Source organism: Rattus norvegicus, chromosome 20, assembly GCF_036323735.1.
Source record: "Rattus norvegicus strain BN/NHsdMcwi chromosome 20, GRCr8, whole genome shotgun sequence".
NCBI lineage: Eukaryota > Metazoa > Chordata > Mammalia > Rodentia > Muridae > Rattus > Rattus norvegicus.
Genome location: NC_086038.1, coordinates 49,814,213 through 49,837,942, shown reverse-complemented (window position 1 = coordinate 49,837,942; position 23,730 = coordinate 49,814,213). Strand labels below are relative to the sequence as shown.

General features: G+C 41.5%; 1 pseudogene; it reads left to right on the top strand.

Moving 5' to 3' along the window:
• Positions 1 to 20,033: 20,033 nt before the first annotated feature.
• Chac2-ps1 (ChaC glutathione specific gamma-glutamylcyclotransferase 2, pseudogene 1) lies at positions 20,034 to 20,828 on the top strand (annotated as a pseudogene).
• The last annotated feature ends 2,902 nt before the right edge of the window (positions 20,829 to 23,730 follow it).

The window sequence follows — 23,730 nt, the reverse complement described above, 5'->3', positions numbered from 1 at the left end:
TGTTCTATTTTTACCTCCCACATGCAGGGATTACAGGCCTGTGCCATCACACCCAGCAGCACCCCCTTTGAACATAAATTGTTTCATTTGCACTAAATCTAGATAGCAGTCAAGTTAGCATTGTGCTCTCAGATGGTACTTTAAAGCCTAGATAATTGATTCCATGAATCGGAAAGCAGGTCGTGAAATAGCATACTCGGCGGCGGCGATCTGATACAGCTGGGCACCAATGAAGCAATTGTCTTGGAGAAGTCATGTGTTTCAGCTTGAGGGGGCCCTGGAATTCCCACTTCCTCTGAAGACCAAGGTGGCTGGCACACGGTCAAGGCGGTGCAGCCCATGGTCCTTCTCTTCCGTTCCCAGGCCTCTCTCTTCTGACAGTTCCCAGCACTGGCATGAGGCATTTGCCTGAATTTTTCCCAGTAGTGTTGATGACATTTTACTGGTCCATGTGCGCTCTCACAAGTTTTCTCATCCTCCTCCCCACCCCAAAATAGCAGTTGCTCCTATAAGCTCATGGGAAGACAGGTGGTCATTCAGTTAACTGATGACATAGAAGAAGGGGGTGTCAGCTACTTCATACACTCAGCTCCAAATTTAGTCTTGGCTGTCTTAGCCAGTGTTCTAGCACCCCCAACTGAGTGGCCCCCCAGCACAAGGAATGATAAAGTACATGCCCACTGCACTGAATCCACCCATAGCAAGAAGATGTTATCTCTGGCATAAGCCGACTGTGCCATGAACTGTTGGTCACATGATCAATAGCAGCCTCTCTCTCTTGTTCATGGTTTTCTAGGTCATGAATTAGGGAGCCAAAAGCTCTTGCTTGATTACTTACTATGCGGTTGCAGCAAGACGTTGGCTAGAGATGCCATTATGTGAAGATATACATCGAGGTTGGCTCATTCCTGCCGCTGAAGCTGTATTGAATGTTGACCCAGAGTTCTTTTGGAGCACTGATTCCAGGACAGACACATGGCGTCTCAACTATGCTGGTCTCAGAGTCAGTTGAGACTCCCTTATGGAATCTCTCTTTCCTAGAGACCAGAAAGTTGCCTTGACTACAAGGACAGCCTGGCGTACATACTGAGATGCTGTCTCAAAACGAAGAGGGGAAGGAAGAAGGAGAAGAAAGAAGCATGAGAAGAAGGAGAAAGAAGAGTATAAGCAAGGGGGGGGGCATTTAATAATGAAGCTTCAGAAGTCCTATGCCAGGAAGCACGTTAGTTAAGGCCATTCCAAGCACACCCTGCTATCAGGAGACGAAACACAGCCTTACTTCCCATGGGGCAAGGGGAAAACTTGTAGGTATGTTCTAAATCTTTGACAGATTCTATACGATGCCTCCAGGTACGGCCCTCCTCAAAGACAGATCCGGACTCGCAGTGTCATCATGTGGCTCATTTTAATGAAAAGCAAAATGGCACATGACATCTACCACTTCAGTTGACATGTTGTTTATTACTACCTATAGGAATCTTCCTCTTCTTCCATTGGCCCAGGTTTCCTATTTCTCATTTCTATTCCTGAATGCTCTCTCGGTCCCTCTCTCTCCTATCATTGACCCCACCTTTCCTTTTATGGCCACATTTCCACATGCACGCAACTCAACTCAGATATGGCCAACCTTGGCATAACCCATCTTAGACGGAGGACATTCTCTGGATTTTGGTTCGACATTCCTAAGGGGGAGAGTCATCTTGATTGAGAAAGAGAGGACATCTGAGCTTCTCGGGCAGTCCAACTTGAGCTCACTCCTTGAGAAAGAGGCATGGGACTTTAGTACAGCAAATCTTGGGTAGCGATATACAGTGTCCCCTTTACGTTAGGGTTGAGCAGATGTAGGGCAGTTCCCTCCAAAGCATCACGTCCACTCTTACTTTTTTCTATCCCCTTAGACACAAGGTTTGAAGAACACTGAAGGGTTTTTCATGTCACCATGTGTAAATATCCTTCTTTCTTCACTTGCAAAGCCCATTCAATTCATGACACAACTTGTACCACACACAGGATTTCTAGTCATGTTAAACCATTTCAAATATTACTTCCTCTAGAGGAATAATTGCAAACAAATGGTCAGACCGATGATTGGACTTACATATTTGGACCTTACAGGAGAACCATGTTCAGTAGGGCCCACCCTCCTGGTACCACTTCCACTGTCAGTCACATAAACTCACAGCTGCCTCCCTATTCATATTTCTTCATATTGTTCTTTATATTTTTAATTTTGCTTTCAAAGAGCAATAGGCAAGATACTAACTAACCTAGAGTGTATGAGTCTAACGTCACCCACAGAGCACCAGCCCGGCTGTGTATAGCTAGGTTTTATTTAGTCACAGAGGTTCACAGGATTCAAGGAGCATGGTTTTATGGACACCATCACAAAGGTGCTTTCCTTTGCTGCTTCCACCAAATAAAAACCTTGACACATGTGAGTCCCAATTATGAAGACAAAGGTTATACTAGCAGTGCCAAGGTAAGGGATGCGTGTTTTCTGGTGAGATAGAGGGACAGCCCTAATAAGGAAGGACGAGAGCTTGCGGGTACCTTGTATTTACCTCTCCAAGGAGACAAGAGACCACATAAGAACCCTGGAGATTCATTTGTTTTAGAATCAACAGATTAGCAGCTGCCGAGTCTCAAACAAGAAAAACGAAACAACATTCTAGTTTTTAAAAAAAGTTCTAAAATAATCTCTGGGACCAAGCAAGGCATTGAATTCAATTATTACTTGGAGGTTTACGAGAAACAACTCATTGACCGCAGCCTGGAGTGTGGAAGAAAGCAGTAGGAACACATTTTCTCATATTTTTCAATCATCACACCATGACCTGCTACCATCCAATCCAAGGACTCAAACTGTTTATCCTCCATAATTTGGAGAAGTGTTTAGACTCAGACATTTCCTTAGCCCTTCATAATCTTTTGAGTGAGAGTAAAGAGGTCAAAATCAAGGCTATAATATTCCTCCCCCTTTTTCCTTCTTTTAATTTTTTTTCATATTTTAAAATATTTTTTATTTTTTCACTTTTATTCCTTCTCTCTTTACCAATGAAACGAGTCTTCTTTTCAAGCACAGTTTTACCAGGAACCCAGCTAAAGGCGAAGACCCAAGAGCCTTGTGATTCGTAGGACTTGCAGCTGCTGTTGAAATTAAGTGAGATTATCTGTGCTTTTGCTGTGCGCCTGAAGGCACACCTGAGTTCAACTTTAACCCATTTCATTACGCTGTTCTACCTCTAATTTGTCTCTAAAGATGGACAGATGTCACAAACTACGAAGATGGAGGAAGGTTTCCTTTTTCTACAAGCAGAGCATTTAAAACGCTGTGGTACCGTGTGATAAGTGGCTATTGTTTAGTTCCTCGCCATCTTTTTTTTTTTTTTTCTTTCAATATCTTATCTCCCTGGCGCACAGAGCTCAGTTAGTGCAGTCAGGTCTCTCTCTGTCATTTTAAAAACACAACGCATTGACCCGGTATATTACCTCGGCTTTGGAATGGAGCCTTGGAATACCCCTCATTTGATGGATTGTTGAGAGCTTTCCGAGAGTAGGCTTGAAATAGGTTTGTTCCACCTCTCCCTTAACACCAGTCATACACTCCACACGAGCAAGCCGCCAGGGGACAGAGGTAGCTTCAGGGACAGGAAACCATCTAATGGTCAGGCAAAGAGGAAAGAATAGCACCTATGGGATGTGCTAAGAAGTTCATGTTCCACATGAGGGTTGTTAGAAAGAGCAGGAATAAACATGGAGTACTCAAGAGTTCAAAGGTGACAAGACGTCTTCTGAAGACAGATCCCCTTTGTGTGACCCTGGATATAAACAGAAACCCACTTCAAACCTTGGTTTTCTCTTGGACGTGTCAGGAATGTAAGAATGAGTGCTCTACGCAGTTACTGTGAGAATTAGGAAAACTAAACATTTCCCGTACGTAATGAGCAGTTTTCAAACGTATCGGTTATTGAACCACAGAGGCAGAGCTCAGGTGAAAAAGAGGAGCTGGGCAACAGAAGTAACCACGTCACTCTGGGAGCCTTTGCTCGACTGTCACACACCTACCTCTGCAGTCTGATGCTTCGTTTCTTTGCTTCCCTTTACAAGAGAACGTCTCCAAATGTTCTTCTGAGCCCGTTGTTTGCACACCTCCTTCTCCTGCACGCACACGGATTTCGACGCCTCCCCGTTTAGACTCATCAGCACGACCATAATGCAGTGACCTCCACTCTGCATCCCGGACTTCTTGCTTTCACCTCACTGTGTCATCTCAGCAGCCTTGATGGTGCTCCGTTCCTTCCCTCATTGTCTCCCTCACCTTACTAGGGGCATCTTCTGTCTTGGTTTCCCTCATTCTAGTGGCCAGTCCTCAAAGTCCTCTCATGTTCTTCCTGTACGTCAGTCCTCAGACTCCGTATGATGCATCTTCACTTACGAGTTCAAGGATCTCTTCTCCTCTCGTGGCTTTATACTCTGTTTATAACATAAGGTCCCGACACTGACGATGACTACGACACCGACATACATAGGCTACATAAGATGAAGGAAAGCTCCGCTGAGCATGTTCAAGGCTGCTGAGAGGACATGGCGAGGCAGAAGCAAGAAGACCGGGATCCAGGGTGGGATTCCCTGTTGATTATGGTCACTAAGACTCATTTATCTGAGTAAACACCATTACTGTCTATTACTTCCTTTTTTGTTGCTCAGGCCAGGGACAGAGTTCAATTGTCCTTGACTTCAACTTTCCAAGCACATCTTGTAACTCATCCTTCAGCAAGTCCATAGGTTCCATTTCTACGGTAAACACAGAGTACAGCTGCTTTTCACCTCTTTCCACATAAGCCTTATCTAAAGCATCAGCCTCCGGGTTACTAAATCAGGCTTCCAACTTCTCTTTCTGTTTCCACCCTTCTCCTCGAAGTGGCCAGAGAGACATGTTAAAAACCAGTCAGATTAGCCTGCTATATACAACTCTTCAGAGAATTTTCCACTTCACTTACGGTGAAGGGCCTGATGCCAGCCACCTATGCAAAACCATCCTCCTGCCGATGACTTCGATGACTTCCTTGCTGTATCATTTCCATCCCAATCACTTCCTGTGTCTCTGCTGCCAGTCTGTTCTTAGCCACCATCCTGCTCTACTTTTACCCCCTAGTTATTGTTGTCATTAACACAGATCAGTATTAGCTGCACTAAAATACAGTTACACTAAAATATTAGCTACACTAAAATATTAGTTACACTAAAATACATTTATACTAAAATATTAGTTACACTAAAATACAGTACACTAAAATATTAGCTACACTAAAATACAGTTACACTAAAATATTAGCTACACTAAAATATTAGTTATACTAAAATACAGTTACACTAAAATATTAGTTACACTAAAAACAGTTACACTAAAATATTAGCTACACTAAAATATTAGTTACACTAAAATACGCTTACACTAAAATATTAGTTACACTAAAATACAGTTACACTAAATATTAGTTACGCTAAAATACACTTACATTAAAATATTAGTTACACTAAAGTACAGTTACACTAAAATATTAGTTATACTAAAATAGTTACACTAAAATATTAGTTATGCAAAATTACAGTTACACTAAAAGTAACTTTTAAAAAACAAATTTGTATTGTTTAGGTTCCCCACCAAGTTACATGCTTGGTGAAAGCATATGTTTAACTTTACCCATCAGACTAGTTTAAGGTCTAAAAGAAACCTCTAGTCAATAGGAAATACTTAGAATGGTGGGACTGGTCTTTTATCCAGTACACAATTAATGGCATACAAATCAAAGTTTTAACTTAAAGGAGTAGGTCCGACTTTGGAGAGTTTGAGAGAAAATAGTAATAAAGAAATTAAATTAATTAATCATCCTCTTGGCACCATTAGTAGCTGGGTTTTCCGTCCTTAGCATTTCCAGCTGAAGAATCACGGTCCCTTTGTTGACTAAAGCCTGCCATTGGGCTGAGTCACACGGACATGCTGGGGAGCCAGTTTTGCTCTTAGTGCACCCCGAGTGACTCAAAGTGCCAATGACAATGTCAGTTTTATGTCCCAGGAACTCCACCGGGGCGTCCATGGTTGACTCTCAGCTGCCTTCAAGCCCAGCTTGCTCAGCTTGGTGAACTAGAAACTGTTCGTTCCCTGTACAAGATCCCTCCTGTATCTTTTCCAACCACTTGTGCTGTGACTAATTTGAATGTTAACATTTTTAAGTGAAAACTCTTTGATACTAAATAAAACCATTTGAAGAGGCTTTCAAATGTCTGGATATAATATATTTTCAGGAAAAAAAGGCAACTTAAGACTTGCTAATCATAAACTAAATATACATGATTTTAATTGAGTGTCAGTAGTCCAAATCTATTATTTTAGTATAAGAGCATCTTTCCGAATGCTGAGTATAACGGCATGCTGTTTGAATTTGTGCCTCACGTATTAATGAACCATATGGTAAACTTACAAGGCATGAAAGTGTCCTCCCCTTCTTGCCTTACAGCAGATGGGTAAGATGCCAAGATGATAAAGCAGGCAAGAGTTTTCTAAATTATTCCATATTGTCCCTATTGGCATTTTTGAGAAAATACCTTTTCATATATTCATTAATAAGGCACTCTCACTGTCTTCATAAAGGATTTAGAAATCTAGATTGGCACTGACAAGTCAGATAAAAGTCTTTTTCATAAAAGGGGCAAAGATTTAGTATTTCTAAACATCCTCAGGGAAACAGAAGGAGGGAGAAGAGAAACCTTCATTAGATTAAGAACAATAAGCGCACCTGGCTTTAGGAGACAGATGACACGTCTTTGGTTGTCCATAAACTTTCAGTTTAAGGTTCGCCAGGAAAGGCATTTGGTTCACTGACTCCTCCCTGTCGAGACAGAGAGGAGGTGGGGAGCTTGAGATGCCCAGGTATATTTTCTAAGGCAGGAATTTACCATTTCTCCCCCCAACTCTGTGCAACAGGCTTGTTGGCTCCTGGAGTATTTGTTCTTAGATATTACAGAAATTCGACTGTGACTGCAAAGTGAACAAAGAGAGGGCCACATTCAGTTCCTTGACAGCTATAAGGGTTCTGTACTTGGGGTGGTAAGTGGAGAAGATGTGGCAAGGCCAAAGACGCTCACCAGGCTCGTGTAGAAGAATGAGAAGGTGGTTCCGCAGTACCATTTCAGAAGTGGGAAGCAGAGGCAAGGTGGGACAGCACCGAGATGTACGTCCTGTCTAACACGTTAGCTACTCACTATTTGTGTATTTAAGTCAATTAAAATTAGACAATGCACGCATCATCGCTTCTTAGTTACACCTTGCTCAGTTGGCCATCCTGAAGCAGATGAACAACGTTTCATCCATCCGCACCGACGGTCCTACTTGGACACCATCGCCTGAACAACAGCAAAGCCAAATCAACAAAGGAACAGGAACACGTGCGCAAATGTTCACGGAAATAGCTGCAGGTGGTTGATTCTGGCCCCAGGGCAAGATACCAGGAGAGGGAGAGTGACAGGTGACAAAGCAGGAAGCAGGAGCCACCCCAGGCATGTAGGCAGCAGTCAGCTTCCTTGAGTGACACCACAGCATTCAGAAAGATGTGAGTTCTGGCAAACTCTGCCTCCTTATTAACGAGTCATCATTACAGCACCGGAGAGCTGCAAGGCTAAGCCTTTGAACACACGGCCTTTCCAGTGTTCCCTAATTGTGTTCATGAACGTACGTGTCATGGTAATACGTGACACGTATGTTATTGGTAATGAGGGCACTTCGCCACGTCATGAATTAATTTCTTTTCTTTGAAAAGAGGAGGTTGAAGTTTTATTTGAGCATTTGATTTCTCTCTTACTTTTTATACATTAAAAAAAAAAAACCCGTGCAACATTTTACACTCAGAAAGTCTGCATGGTTTTGTTTGTTTGTTTGTTTGTTTGTTTGTTTGTAATAAAACACTTATTCTCCGTGGTTTGTACAGTTAGGAGTCTGTGAAGGAAATGAAGGCCTCTGGGAGGAAAAGCTTCTTCAGTCACAGTTAAGAGAAGCACTAATCAGTGTGTATAACCACAAATATTTAGAAGGCAATTTGACAACAGATTCATGGTTTGCTACACACTGACAAGACAACAGACTATAGAGTCCTCCCTAGAACTTATGACAACCCTGGTCATGGGCTGAAGATAAGCCTTATGGTATCAGGCACAAATTCTTTGCCGCGGAACAGGCTTCTAATCCAATCCAAATACGGTTGGTTACCCAGATAACCTTCATGCCACTATGACAACAATGAGTACATCTTGTGTTCTAGGCTAATAATTTAGTACGCAGGGTCCACCTCCAGGTAATAGCATTGATGACTTCTGTCCCCTAGAATCCTCCATAGCACCTTCTCACTACAAAAGCTAACTAGCAGGGAGGAAGTTTTCATTTTTGTATGAGCAAACTCAGGTCGTCACGCTTAGCAGCAACCACCTTTACCCAGCCATCCTCTGGTCCCTAAAATGGTTCTAGTTTTCTTTAGTCTCAATTTTAGGAAACACCAGTGTTGCCATATTATTGTCACGTTATTGCACAGATTGAAACTTGTATTTTTATAACCCGGTTCCATCCACAGAGTACACAGGCTACTCATCTGTCCTGTGCCTGATGAATGTTCTAGCCTCTGTGGAAGGACTCAGCAGATCCGCTATAATCGTCAGTAACAGCACCCATATCCTTAGCGGACGTCACCCTTAGGTTTTGATTTCTGCCACTTTCTACACTTCAGCAGTACTTACCTTCGATGTGCCTTCAAATTCTGACAGAAGCTCAAACTTGGCAAAATTTGGGGGAAAGTATTGGATAGAATTTCTGCTACTGTCTTATTACTTTTCTTAGGAGAAGAGTCGTCAGTTTACGATAAAATAATTGGTTGATTTAACTACTATAATTTTAATAATTTTCACAATACAGAATTGATATTGTAGGGTAAATTAGTTCGATCATGTCTAATGTATCATGAGGAAGATAGAGGGTGTATAGCATCACGTAATGATTTTTTTACCCTTCCAGCTCAGAATACCAGTCTCTAATAGAAATAAAATCATAGTTCTCTTTCTAAATGCGCCTGAGATAGATATAATTGTGTTGGTCCCTGATGAACCATCCCTCCCAGTAATCACACATTTATGTATGTCCCCCTTGGTGAGCTTGCACTTGACCGTATGAGCAGCAGCTCAACAGGGGCCTACATCCTAGGCCTTTGTGTCTTGATTCCCATACATTTAGTGCTCTTTGGTTTTAGGTAGCCAAGGAGCAATGTAGAGAAGCATAAATAGAACCCAACAATCTATTTCTCTTTTTCCATCTTAAATCCAGGGATAGCCCTGAACTACATGGAATTACTCAGCGACAGTAGTATCCTTAGCGTATCAGCTTTCAAACATAGTCTTAATACTCTCTGCTCAGGCTTGGTAACTATTGAATAAAGCCAACGCATTTGCCATTTATACACGTAGCATTTAGTGATACTAGAAACTGAAACTTTGATTTTTTTAATGTGTGTATTTAATATCTCATTAAGATAACTTAGAAGTTATTACACACTGCTATTGATAATTTCTCATTAATGTTTCCTGATAATTAAAGCTGTATTTCCAAAATATAAAGAGTAGGGACAGGGGTATTTTCTCATATTTATTGTAAAACCCTGGCTTAACAGAAAATACCATATTCTCCTACTTACTTACTCATTCGATCTTTTGCCATAGATTTGTCTCAAAGAACTCTATACCCATAAAACCAAAAATTCTCACAAAATCTAATATCTCTGTAATGTTGTGAAAATAGCTTTTATTCTATGAAGTCATTTATTTTTAAAAACCTTCCATTAAGGATGGCCACAAAATTAACTCTGGGAAGAAACCTGGGTCCCATGAAGGGTTTAGCAGAGCACATCCTCTCTCATCTTAGAGACTCGTCAAGGACCATCCAGGGTTCTCCTCTGAGCCTTCCACACTCTAGGGAGAGGGGACTATGCTATCTACCATATCAGTTGACTTCTTAAGAAAAACACCCAGAGCCACCACCCAGACCCCATGTGCTCTCTTGTTCCAGTTCCGCAGAGCCAGGGAGACTTTCCTTCTACCACAAACATCCAATCCAAGTTCTTTATTCAAAATCTGCACCGAATTCATCTCCAGCTCAGAAAGAAGTATTCACACTTCCACACTAATCCCGGTCTCCATTTTCCTGAGGCTTCAGACTTACAGAAGGAAGACACATCTGCTTCCCCCTACAATTAACCAGTACTTCCTTCCGTAAGCACATGATCTATCCCTGAAGCATGGACATAGCCTTAACTCAACCAGTGATACCAGTGTCTTACTCTAAGTCCAAGTTACAGAAGGCTCACCGTGATCTCTTCATTAAATGATCACAAATGCAATACTGACAGCATTGTCCAAAGCCAAACCAGAGACATAAACAATGTCTATTGTACTCTCAGACACTAAGGACAGCAAAGATAAAGCATTAGATATTTCTCATGGTGCCAAAGGACTCTAAGGACCTTAGTGACATTTATGTATAAAATGTAACATAGAATCTGGTGGGATAGGATCCAACAGAACAACAATCAGAACAGAACAGAATATAGCTCATGACTGAGTTCAAAATAAGTTCAACCATTTCCTACCATTGTATTTGGGGTGTTTATTTAAGCATACGTCTGCTCAATGTCCCCATCTATAAAATGGGCATAATATTTCGTACTCTAGTGTTAGGAGAAAAACATAGGTTAATGTTTGTAAGGGTGTATATACTATTATCATAAATATTTGCTAACCAAAATATAAAAGGTATGTGCCAGATTATAATAAAAATCATGGAAAAGCACAAAGCTACAGGAGGCAGGAAAATCTTCGGTGGGCACAGCATACAAATCTAAGCAAAAGAACCATATATGGTATGGTGGGGAGATATTCTTAGGTGGGAAACACGGCATGTGAGCATTGGCTTTAAGTCTGTCCTTCCACAAGCTGGGGGGAGATAGAAGAACATTAAAAGAAGGAGAAAGTTGTGTTACCTCATGTAAGCATCTTTGTACTCCAATTCTCTTTATCAGGGCCCATATGTTTGAAAAATGATGCCTGGCTGTGATAAAAACAGACGCACATGCAGGAAACACAACACAGCTAGCTAAAAGAACTGCTGGGCCATTCAGTTTATTAATGACATGTTCAATATAGTAACCATTTGCAGATGATCATTAAAATATAGCCCCAACAGTCATTTCTTTGGATTGTTATTGTTTTCAAGTTTCATCTCCAAAATCTCTTTAAACAGTGTACCCAGCTGGGCTGAAAGCAAGCAACATCTGGGCAATTGTTCAACCCTAGAAGAGTAGAAACAGGGGAAACCATATGGCTTGGAGAGCTCAGTTATTTGTTGAAGAGCAGCACAAAGGAGATGCCTACATTAACACTCTGGACTGTGATAGAATGGTCTTGAATGGTTATGCCTGGCTAAGACAATTGGGTAAATATTTTAACCTGACAACCTTTGACATGACATGAGTCCTTCCCCAAGGATGATTCCTTTGTGACAAGTCCACCTGAGCTGGTATTGAACAGAGGCAAGACTGTGCAGTAACAAAGATGGCGGCTGGTTATATTCAACTAAGATCTCATTGTCAGTGAAAGGCCCAAAGGTCCTACGGGGAAATTCTATACTGTTAATATAAAAATACAGGAATACAGAAAGTCCAGAATGAGATGTTTAAGGAGACTTAAAGTATCAAAAGTAAAAAATATTGTCTTAAGGTAGGCTATGTGTTATAATTAGTCATCATTCTATAGATGAAACAACTAAACCGAGACAGGGGGATTAAGTAACTGGGTTCATGTAGTTAATCAAGGACAAGAAAAAGCCAATAGCCTGACTCAGGTGTTACATAGTGTTCTTGGTACTGGCTTGCCTAAAGCAGTCTCTATCTTCATTTTCATTGTTGGAGAATATAGCATATTTCACAAGTCAAGCACCAGATGTGGACACAAGAACTGTGTCTGACAGAGCTAAGTACCAATTATCTGGAGGGCGAATCACTTGACTTATACTCTATGAAACTTGAATCTATGTGGTGTGATGTCAAGACGGACTGACTGAACGTTTCACAGTCAAGCCTAACAATCATAGAAAATACTTTCCTCGGATTTCCTGGTGATTCAGACAGTGCTACCCAGCTCCTGGTTTAGAAAGAAGAACAACAGGTTTGTTGACATTGTGTTTCATAAAGTGTCAGTCACAGGGGTTCATGAAGAAACAAGTTATGTTGGTTTTCTTTCTTCTTTTTTTTTAATGACATATTTCCATGTTGTTAGGAAGGGGTGTGCCCATTCAGATCTGTGGGTACAGCACTAAGGAGGCTGGCACTGAAGTGAAACCCATGGGGCAATGATTTTAAGCACAGGTGGCGGCCGCGATGTCTATTATTAGATTCATGAGATGTTGTCAGAAGTCCTGTTGCAAAATGGTAGGATGGAAGGCCAGTTTCCCTGACAAAGTGCAAAGGCATGCTATAAACACTTGCATGAACACACAGCCTTAGCAGCAACCACAATCAGGAGGGAAAAAAAAATGAGAGGAGGTTTTTTTCCACAACAAAGCAAGCATTGTTCTCCTGCGGTCATCCTTAAATTCATCCTTTGTTGTACAAGACACTTAGGCTCCACCAAGGAACTGTGGCGTCCCACCCAGCATTCTCCCTGTGGGTCAGAAAACGATGGAATAAATTGATTCACACTGAATTGTTTCTTCTCACTGAAGATCCCACTTCTTCAGTTCTATAGCCACGATTCTCCAAAGAAAAACAAGGTACTATGGACCATGCTAAGAGTTGTTAACATAAACATGGGCGGATCCAGTTCTTTCAAAGGCTGACACTCTGTCTTACCTAGCATGGGACAACCACCTCGAGGCTCCCATTTCTTTCTAATGGTGGAGCTCCCTGTCCTGGGTCTTGTTGATGACTACCATATACAAACCTACAGCCCTTCCATGTTTACCTTCAAGGTATGGAAAGACAAAACCTGCTTGCCCGGAGAAATTAAAAGCTTGCCTGAAAATACATCTTGGTTGTGTAACAGACAAGGATAGTACCAGACAACTGTCTGGTTTTGTGTAAAGTCAGAAGGGAAATTACATGAATAAGAAGAATAGGGAATTTGGGTAAGCCCTCCTGCCGGGGAGGTTTTTACCAGCCTATGACTCTACAAAAGCTCTCTCTCTCCTTTGCCACCTACTTCCTCCCCCAGCTGATACATTGCTCATCTCTGCCTTGTCATCAAGGTGTGCCCAGACTGCCTTTTGCCTTCTTGGTATCAAAGTACATGTGATCTAAAAATATTTGTTATGTCAGAGGAGATGAATTTCTTCAGCAGTATAGTACGGCATACATAAAATAAGGGATAGAATAATTTAGTCAGTTCTAGCCAATGCTAGACATGGAGGATTTAAAACTTGAGTAGTCACGGTTCCAGGCTTTCAAGAGGCTCAGCACTTTGGAAAGATCCTGACAGATAAATAGTTAACCCAAGTTCCACAGGACACTGGGAGAAAACACAGTGAGGAGGAGACGCAGAATTTGCCCAAGCACTCAGCTCTCTTCAGGACAATCCTCAGGCTTATTTTAAACAGAAAGAAATCCCCAAGAACAGCCGGTGCTTCTCTAGAGGGCAAGCCACACCCTACTCCTTACCTGCTCAGGTAAGAATGAAAAAAATAAAAAAGAGGTGGGGTTCTGACTGATATGATTTAATAGTAAGTTCAGTTAAGCTCCTAAAGCCAGATTCTGAAAGAACTTCCTGCAAATAAGGTGCCACGATGGTTCCAGCTCCTGATGAATAAATGAAGTAATTGGTCAACAGACACACAGCGGAAGGAAAGTGGCTCATACACTGTCTTTTATTTTTCCTGTTGTGGGGTGGGGTGTGGTTAGGTGACTTTCCCTTGGTCAGGGGACTTTTGGGCTGACTAAATGATGCCCTAAAGTTTAAAGGAGCAAAGCAGGAATCATTTGCATCTTAATAAGGAAAAATATAATATTATGATGCTAACAATGAAAACCACAGTTTTTTAAACACGTGTGAAAACACCATCTGGTCAGAGGCTTGAATTGTAAGTGTTGTAACTGTCTCAGCTTTTCTAGAATCCTTTCTAATTAGTCGATCCTTTGTAAAACTGTATTCACACCCCACTTCACAGCCCAGAACCCCATGTGTCTTTTACAGATTTTAATCTTTTAAAAACTAAATCCAGATACCCTGGGATTTAGAACAGTCCACTCCAGCCAGGGAAACAGGTAGGCTAACTTTGAATCTTAACCTCTCCTATAATCCCCAGTCTCATCCCCAGCTTTGCAGCAGACAGCATGCTGTTGCCTCTCCTCACTCACCCTCTGCCTCAATTCCCATGGGAATAAGCAGATCCTTGTGGAACACCCTGCCTTCCTCCCACCTGTGGACACCTCCAGATTCCTTTCATAGCCCATCTTCATTCCCAAGTGTCAGCTCCCAATATCTCAAAACAAGTTTTACTGGGAACCCCCAGTGACCACACCTAGCAGGATACCATAAGAATTCCCTACTAGGCAACACACAGTCACCACACCCTCCTAAGAATCAGAGAGGGCAACAGAAACCAAGAAACAAAATAGCCACCCAGCAAAGACAAGACCAGATATCAGCACTTCAGATTATGATCTTCCCAAATCCAAATGCCTGAACACCAGTGTAAACACATAACAGCAGCCAGAGCAGTATGTCTCAGCTTGAGCTCAGCAAACCTACTACAGTATGGTCTGAGAAGTGTGGCACAGCTGAAACACAAGACAAGACCTCAAAAGTAGCCAGTACGAGTAGAATAGACTTCCTTAAAGAAACCTATGAAATACAAACAGCAGAAAAAAATGAATAAAGCGGTTCAACATCTGAAGTAGAAAAAGAATTAAAATAAGGAAATTCCAAACTGAGAGAAATGCCGAAGTAAAAAGCTTAGAAATTCAAATAGGAACCTCAGAGGCAAGGCTCACCAACAGAACACAAGAGGTGGAAGAGAGAATCTCAGGTATTGAAGACAAGATAGAAGAAATAAGATATCTCAGTCAAAGACGATGTTAAGTCTAAGAACTCCCGGAACAAAACATTTAGGAAATCTGGGACAGTATGAAAAGACCAAATCTAGGAAAAATAGACATAGAGAAAGGAGAAGAAACCCAAGTCAAAGGCACATAAAATATTTTCAACAAAATCACAGACGAAAATTTCCCTACCCTAATGAAGGAGTTGCTTATCAAGGTAAAGAAGCAAACAGACTACCAAATAGCATAGACTAGAAAAGAAATTCCCCTCAAAACACAATAATCAGAACACTCAATGAACAGAACAAAGAAAAAATATTAAAAGCCACAAGGAATAAAAGATCAAGTGACATCAAGAGGCAGATCTGTTAGAATTACACCCCACTTCTCTAAGAGACCACAAACACCAGCCAAAATACTGTACAGAGCAACACTTACAATCACAATAGGTGGAGAAAATAAGATATTCCATGATAAAACCAAACTTAAGGAATATTTATCTATAACTCCAACCGTATAGAAAGTGCTACAAGGAAAATTCTGACATAAAGATGCTTACCAGACTCAAGAAAATCAAGAAAATACAGGGAACAAACAATCCCAGAATAGCAAATCAAAAGAGAGGAAAGACACACACACACACACACACACACACACACACACACACACCACCACCACCACCACCACCACCACCACCACCACCACCATCATCACCACCACCATGACAGTAACAAAATAACAAGAATCGACAAATAGTGCTCATTAATATTGATAAATATCTTAACATCAGTGGCCTCAGTGAATGAAATGGATGCAAAACCAGGATCCATCCTTCTGCTGTATCTAAGAAACACACCTTAAATTAAGAACAGATATCACCTCTGGGTAAAAAGATGGACAAAGATATTTCAAGCAAATAAGCCTAAGAAGTAAGTTGGGTTGCTATTTTAATATCTGACAGACATCAAACCAAAACTAACCAGAAGAGATAGGGAAAGACACTACCTACTCACCAAAAAAATTCAGTCATTGTAAGTCTTAACATCTGTGTTCCAAACAGAAGGGCACCCAAGTTTATAGAAACACTATAGCTTAAACCATATACTGACCCTCATACATTGATATTGGGAGACTTCACCGCTCACCAATAGACAGGTCATCCAGAGAAAACTAAACAGAGAAACACTGGAGCTAACTGCTCTTATAAACCAACCAAACAAAAGAACATGTCTTCTTCTCAGCACCTTATGGAACTTTCCCCAAAACTGACTATATACTGGGACATAAAGCAAGTCTCAGCAGATACGAGAACACTGAAATAGCACCTTGCATTCTTTCAGACCACCACAGACAAAAGATAGATATCTACAACAACATAAATGACAGACAGTTTACAAATTCGTGGAAACTGACAAATTCTCTACTCAATGAAAAATGGGTCAAGACAGAAACTTAGAAAAAAAACAAGACTTTCTAGAACTGAGTGAAAATGAATATACAGTATTCCCAAACTTATGGAATACAAAGAAGAATGTTCCAAAAGCAAAATCATAGCACTAAATGCCTACATAAAAACAAACAAACTAACCCTGACCAACAAAGAAAACCAGAAAAATCTTACACTAGCAGCTTAAATTCACACCGAAAGCTTTCGAACAAAATAGTGCAATAATAGTCATTAAAACACTCCCAACCCTCTCAAGTCTGAACCACCAACCAAAGAACACACACACACACACACACACACACACACACACACACACACACTCCACCACCACCACCAAGGTCTACCTTGACTTCCCCACACATGTATAGCAGATGTGCGGCTTGGTTTTCATATGAGTTCCAAACAACTGGAAAGGGGGCTATCCCAAAAGCTATTGCCTGTCCATGGGATATGTTCTAGCTGGGCTGCTTTGTCTAGCCTCAGTGGGTGAGGAAGTGCTTAGTCTCAAAGAGACTTGAAATGCCAGAGTCGAGAGAGGTCCCAGGATGGCCCCCACCTGCTCAGAGAAGGGGAGTAGAGAATGGGGGAAAGATTGGGAGGGGGGCAGCAAGCGAGCAGAATATAAAATGAGTACGTTAAAAAATACCGATACTCAAGTTACTCCACAAAAAAATTAACAGAAGGAACATTGCCCAATTCACTTTATGAAGCCACAGTTACCCTGATACCGAAACTCCATAAAGACAAGAAAGAAAATATGTCAATTTCCCTTCAGAACATAGATGTAAAAATACTCAATAAAGTGCTTGCAAACTGGATCCAAGAACACATCAAAAAGGGCCATTCACCACGATCGAGCAGGCGTCATCCTAGAGATGCAAGGATGGTTCAACATACAAAAATCGGTATAGTTCACCGTGTAAACAAACAGGAAGGAAAAAGGAAACCACAAGATCATCTCGTCAGATACGACACCACTTCATGATAAATATCCTGGAGAGACTAGGGATACAAGAGACGTACATAAACATAATAAGGATAGTCAAAATCAAGTTAAAATGGAGAAAAATTAAAAACAATTCTACTAAAGCAAGACAAGGTTGTGCACTCTCTCCATACATAGTTAATATAGTACTTAAAGTCTTAACTATAACAATAAGGGAACTGAAAGGGATCAAGGGCATACAAATTGGGAGAATGGGGGTAGAGCCAAAATACCTTTATTTACAGATGATATGATAGTATACATAAGTGACCTGAAATTTTCCATTGGGAAACTCCTACGGCTGGTAAACACTTTCAGCAAAGTAGATGGGTACAAAATTAACTCATAAAAATCAGCAGCCTTCCTATGTACAAATGACAAACTGACTGAGAAAGAAATCAGGGAGGCAACGTCTTTTACAATATCTTCAAATAATATAAAATATCTTGGGGGGAACTGTATACAAACAAGTGAAAGATTTGTATATTAAAAACTAAGACACAGAAGAAATTGAAGAAGATATCAGATGTGAAAACTTTTCATGCTCATGGACCAGTAGGATTAACATAGTCAAAATGGCCATCCTACCAAGAGCAATCAACAGATTCAGTGCAATCCCCATAAAAAGTCCAACACAATTCTTCATAGATCTTGAAAGGACAATCTTCAGCTTCATATGGAGACACACACAGACACAGACACAGACACAGACACAGACACACACACACACACACACACACACACACACACACAAGGATTGCTAAAACATTCCTTAATAATAAAAGAACTGTTAGGAATATCATCATTCCCAACCTCAGATTACACTACGGAGCTACAGTGATTAAAACCAGCATGTTACTGGCACAAAGGCAGGTAACACAGTCAATGGAATCAGTCCACATACTTATGAAGATCTGATTTTTGATAGAGACCAGAGATACATGCTGGGAAATAAGGCAGCATTTTCAACAAGTGGTCCTGGTCAAACTGAATGTCTGCATATAGAAGTTGAATGTCTGCATGTAGAAGAATGCAAACAGATCCATCCTTACCTCCCTGAATAACTCAACTCCAAGTGGGTCAAGGACCTCAACTAAAATCAGATACACTGAACCCAAGAGAAGAGAACGTGGAGAAGAGCCTTGAACTCATTGGCAAAGGAAAAGACTCTCTAAACAGACTACCATTAGCACAGGCATTAAGGCCAACAATTAATAAATGGGACCTCATGGAACTAAGAGAATTTTTATATGGCAAAGGACACCATCATTTGGAATGGCAGCCTACAAAATGGGAAAAGATATTTTACCTACATCACATCCTATAAAGGGCTAAAATCCAAAATAGATAAAGGACTAAGAAAACAACAACAAAACAAACATACATCTAGAAAACAAATAGTCTAATTTTTAAAATGAGGTATAGACTCTAAACAAAATTTGCAGAAGAGGAAACTCCAGTAGCTGAGAAACCCTCGGGTATGGTTTCCTTCTTTAGGTTGGAGCTCACCTGTAGCTCCTTCTGTAGGGTTGGATTTGTACATCGATGTTGTTTAAATCTGGTTTTACTCTAGAACATCTTATTTTCTCCATTTATCGTGATTCGCCTTGAGCTAGAGCCCCTGAGACCTCACTCCCTTGGAACTGGAGACTCATAGGAGCTTCCCTGGATTCCCCCAGGAGCCAGAGTGCAAGGAGCCTTTCTTGTTTTTCCTTTAGCTCCTGAGCTGCTCCATTCACACTCTAACTTGAGCTATTGCCCCAACACCAGGAGAGCCCCCAAGTCAGACATTCACCCTGTCTCATTACTGTTGTACAAATATACCTGGACCTCACGCTGAGCAACCAGACACTAGTGGGCACCTGGCAGTGGTCTAGCTTGGCATTCTCCACTGGGCCTTGGACTTAATGAAAAGGCCCTTTCTCTACATTGGGAAAAAAAGAATAACAGGAGACATTCATAGTTAGAATAGATATTCTGATTCAATGCTTGCATTATATAATATTATATTGTTAATATAAATTATGTTAATATTAATATTATTAAATATAAATATATTTAATATTATATGTGTGTATATTAAAGAGGCTTAAGCCCACAGGGGCTGAAGTGGCTCACAGAGGGTTCTAGAGCGGACTGAAGGCAGAGTAAGGAGGCACACTTACTGCCTCTGAGTCTCACAGTAGCTCATCCACTCCTTCGAAGGGCAGCATTAGAGTACTTGGCCTTCGGGTTCTCATATTTCTGGAGAATGTCATCAAAGACTGTCTGCACAGAATTCTGTCTTAACTGGTCACTCCCTTGGGCCATGAATGACATATGATCAGGTAAAGGACCAACAGGCACTGCCATGATCCCACCTTTCCTTCAAATATTCTTACAGCCCCAATACTCCCTACCATGTGCTACTCCCAACCCCAGCCTCTCTCTGGTCCACCCCAAGTTGACGCTGGTTGTCACCCTACATGCGTCCTTTGATTGTCTTCTTCAATTTTGACATTTAGTACCAGGGAGTTCTCAGAATGCCTGTGGGAATTTGCACTCTGCTTGCTTTGTCACTGTCACACTGTGTTCTCGCCAGATAGGACCCCAAACATTCACTAGACTAGCTAGCTGATTCATCTATAATATCCACTGTCTTGTCCCAAACCTATGTCTTTTAACAATCTTGATTCTGTCTCAGAAAACAAGCGTGTGTCCCCAAGTTGCTGATTACTCATATTGGTAGCAGTCCCTTCCTGACACTGGGGTAAGTCTGAGAAGATGTGGGTGTTTGGTTACAGGTCCCTCATCTGGAAGGTGGACTTCCTAACCCCAGGACAAGCTGGTTGTTTACATCACAAACTATAGCCAGAGCTTCTGGCAAGACGCCACTGATGAACACAGGGTCCTCACAAGCCTGGAAGAGTTGTGGCTCTTGTTGAAGATCCTGGGGGTGTTGCTTACGATAGGAAAAGAAGAGGACGTTAAAAACTACCTTGAATTCAGAGAGAAAGGGGGCTCGAGAGCTACAACGGTCATTGTTTTATCCAAAAGATGCTGCAGCAAAACTTACGCAGCGTTTGTTTGCTATTGCTCTTCATTGTATGGAAATCCCAACTCTCTTGGTTCTGCACCTCTGGAAGACATTGCCGAACACAATCTCAGTGCAGCTGGTCCACGTGGTAGAAATAGAGAATGTCTTTTTGAACTTGCAGGTTCTATTAGGAAACTTGTGCCAGGACACACAGACAAGCATCTCTTCTCTTTGGGAAAACTCGTAAAGGAATGTTAAGAAGGGAACTAAAACACACGGTTGCCTGCTCCTCGAAACAGGCAGAGCTTTTAGTCCTCAGGGAATAACTTCACTGTTGCCCAGTGGTAGTGGTGCGCCCCTTTAATCCCAGCACTGGGGGAGGTAGAGGCAGATGGATAGATGGCTCTCTGTGAGTTAGAAGCCACGCTAGTCTACAAAACTTGTTCCAGGGCAGCCAGGGCTACCCAGAGAGGAAAATATAAAAACAGTAAGTTCAGAACAGAACGGCAGTATGTTTCAGACAACCTTCCTTGAAGATCTTACTACATAATGGTATAACTGGAATATCATCTAAATCTTCAGGGTATTCACAAGTGTCCTGAAACGTATCCAGAAGACTTACACACAAAGAGTTCAAGTTACACAAGTGATTTCCTGACTACGTGACATTTAAACACGTGTTCATTAGAAATACAGCTCTCAGTTCACTTCCTGTCTTTATTAGAGTCACCATGGTTTATTGTATATAAGTTTAAAATAATGTTAGAAATATACGGTAATAGATAAGGTTCTAGCACTGATCATTTCCTTGTTACTCGGAATTAGATGAAACTCAAACTTCAGCCAAAAGGAATTGGATTTTTTTAAGTATAGAAATCTCCATGGAATTATGCTGTTTTTTGCTTTTAGGGGAAAGGGCAACTTATTACAAAGAAAAACTAGCATAGATAAAGTAAGTCACATCTACTAACGATAATGCCATTTACTCTGTATTTATCTCATATCAAAACCGGTGGGAGGAAAAGGTTTTCTGATAACTACCAACTTGTGGAAACATAACGAAAACTGTGTCTGAGACGGATTTAACAATTATAATTTCTCAAAGGAAAACAAGCAAGCACGCTATGCGGTAGCCATCCTACCATAAACAAAATGACCGCTCCTATGTCGTACTTCCAATGTGACAGGAATGGTAGTCCTTCACACAGACGCACACGTCCTGTCAGCATCCATAGGAAACCTGCCAGACACAGTTTCTATCATCATTTCTCAGATCAGAAAGCTGCCAGTGGAACTGGCGCCCAGGTCTGCCGAGCACAGTCAATGGCTCTTTGTATCAGAGCAGCCATATCATGGCCTGGTGTTAGACTCGTCCTAATCATAGGAACTGTAGTGGAAGAAAGTCCTAGGGAGTTAATCCATGAATCACTTCGATATGATGATCTCCTTATTTTCTCTTGGTGGCCTGTCCTCATGGGGTTTCTATACCTTAGCCATGGTATAGAGGCATAGTTTTAGCTAAGAGTCCATCTCCTAATAAACTGACTATGCTCCAGTAGAAGACGACACACCCAGCAGTGCTGGAGCAACACAAATTAGTCCTCCTCCTTCTCCTCCTCCTCCTCCTCCTCCTCCTCTTCTTCTTCCTCCTCCTCCTCCTCTCCCTCCTCTCCCTCTTCCTCCTCCTCATCCTCTTCTTCCTTTTCCTCCTCCTCCTCTTTTTCTAAAGGACACAAAGTTGGGTTTGTAGAAAAGGGGATAGAGCTCCAGGAAGGGGAGGGTAATACGATCAAAACACATTGTAAGAGCCTCCAAATTCTCAAAGACATACCTTTTAAAAACATTAATTATTCCCTAGATATCAAGAAATGAAATCTTAATTAAATGACTAAAAATAACCACTCACAGAAGAATATGTACAAATAAATTTTTCTACATGCAATACATTATACAGCTTTTGCTTTGGGGGGGTTATAAAATTGCTGTTTCTCTGTGGTATAAAGAAAAATATGTAATAAGATGGCTATTTCCATAACTAGATTTTATAACATTAATATTTGATCTAGTGATTGTTTTTACTCTCATTGTGTGCACAAAGCTGAATTTCCTAAAGCTAGTGAGGGTTGAAAGAGGAGTTACCTAAGTTATATGTGTCTTCACTGGAAAAATCAAATACAAGATCAGCCTTGGGCCATCTGGATCAGAATACCTTCTCTGGCTGCCAAGAGTGCTGGAACTTTCTTATGTTTGTAGGTAAGAACATGGAAGGTGGGGTTGTTATGAGAGGAGACAGCCAGAAGGAACCTTGGTGAGGAACAGAGGCCAGTCTGGCTACCTAGAGACTCTGGCTTTTCCTGCATTCTTCCCTCCTTCTGCCTCAGTTTACTGTTCCTTCTGCTGGACTTGTTTCCCTCTTGCGACCAGGTTTCTCGCAATGAGGGTTTTATTTAGCTCAAACTCATTGGAACAGTGGTCTGTTCCTGAGAGGAAAGGGGCAGTATGTCTCCTCAATGAGTCTCAAGTCCCAAGTCTCCAGGGAAGGGCAAACATTCTGGTTACTGCAGTTCAACCGTCTCCTTGTCTCTGCACATGGCACTTGGATACGGGAATACCTTAACAGCTGCAGAGATGTTGGGAGCTCTCAGAAAGTAAGCACTTGCCCTGCGGTCAGCAGCAGAAAGGTGGTCTTCTGCCTGGACCTAGAGCCTATGCTGTTCAGGCTTTGCCGTGAGACTGTCTCTTGCCTTGCAGAAACCAACCGTAAAACTACCTGATAGCAATGTGTCTCTTCCTTCGTGTGTACGAAAAACAAGAAAGGTCACCCACTAATTTCAAGAGTGAAACTTTTGCTCATCGAAGGGCAGACGTGCAGTGTGGTGGGGGCTGTACAGACAAGCAGGAAGCCGCATGTCGTAGAATTACTTGCCCTTCACAAAGGCAAAGACAGATGCACGGTCATTTGCCTTGATGGCATAGCCTTCCTTCGACAGAAGTCAATCATTGGACATTTAAAGCAATGCCCAGGAGGGACACTGTCTCTTGTATAGGACACACGTAAGCAGCTTAGTTTAATTCACAGAGGAAGAAATAAGTAACCACTGAGAGACAGCAAAGTAAAGCGCAGGCCCTTTAGCATTGTGAGAACTACCCCATCCAATGG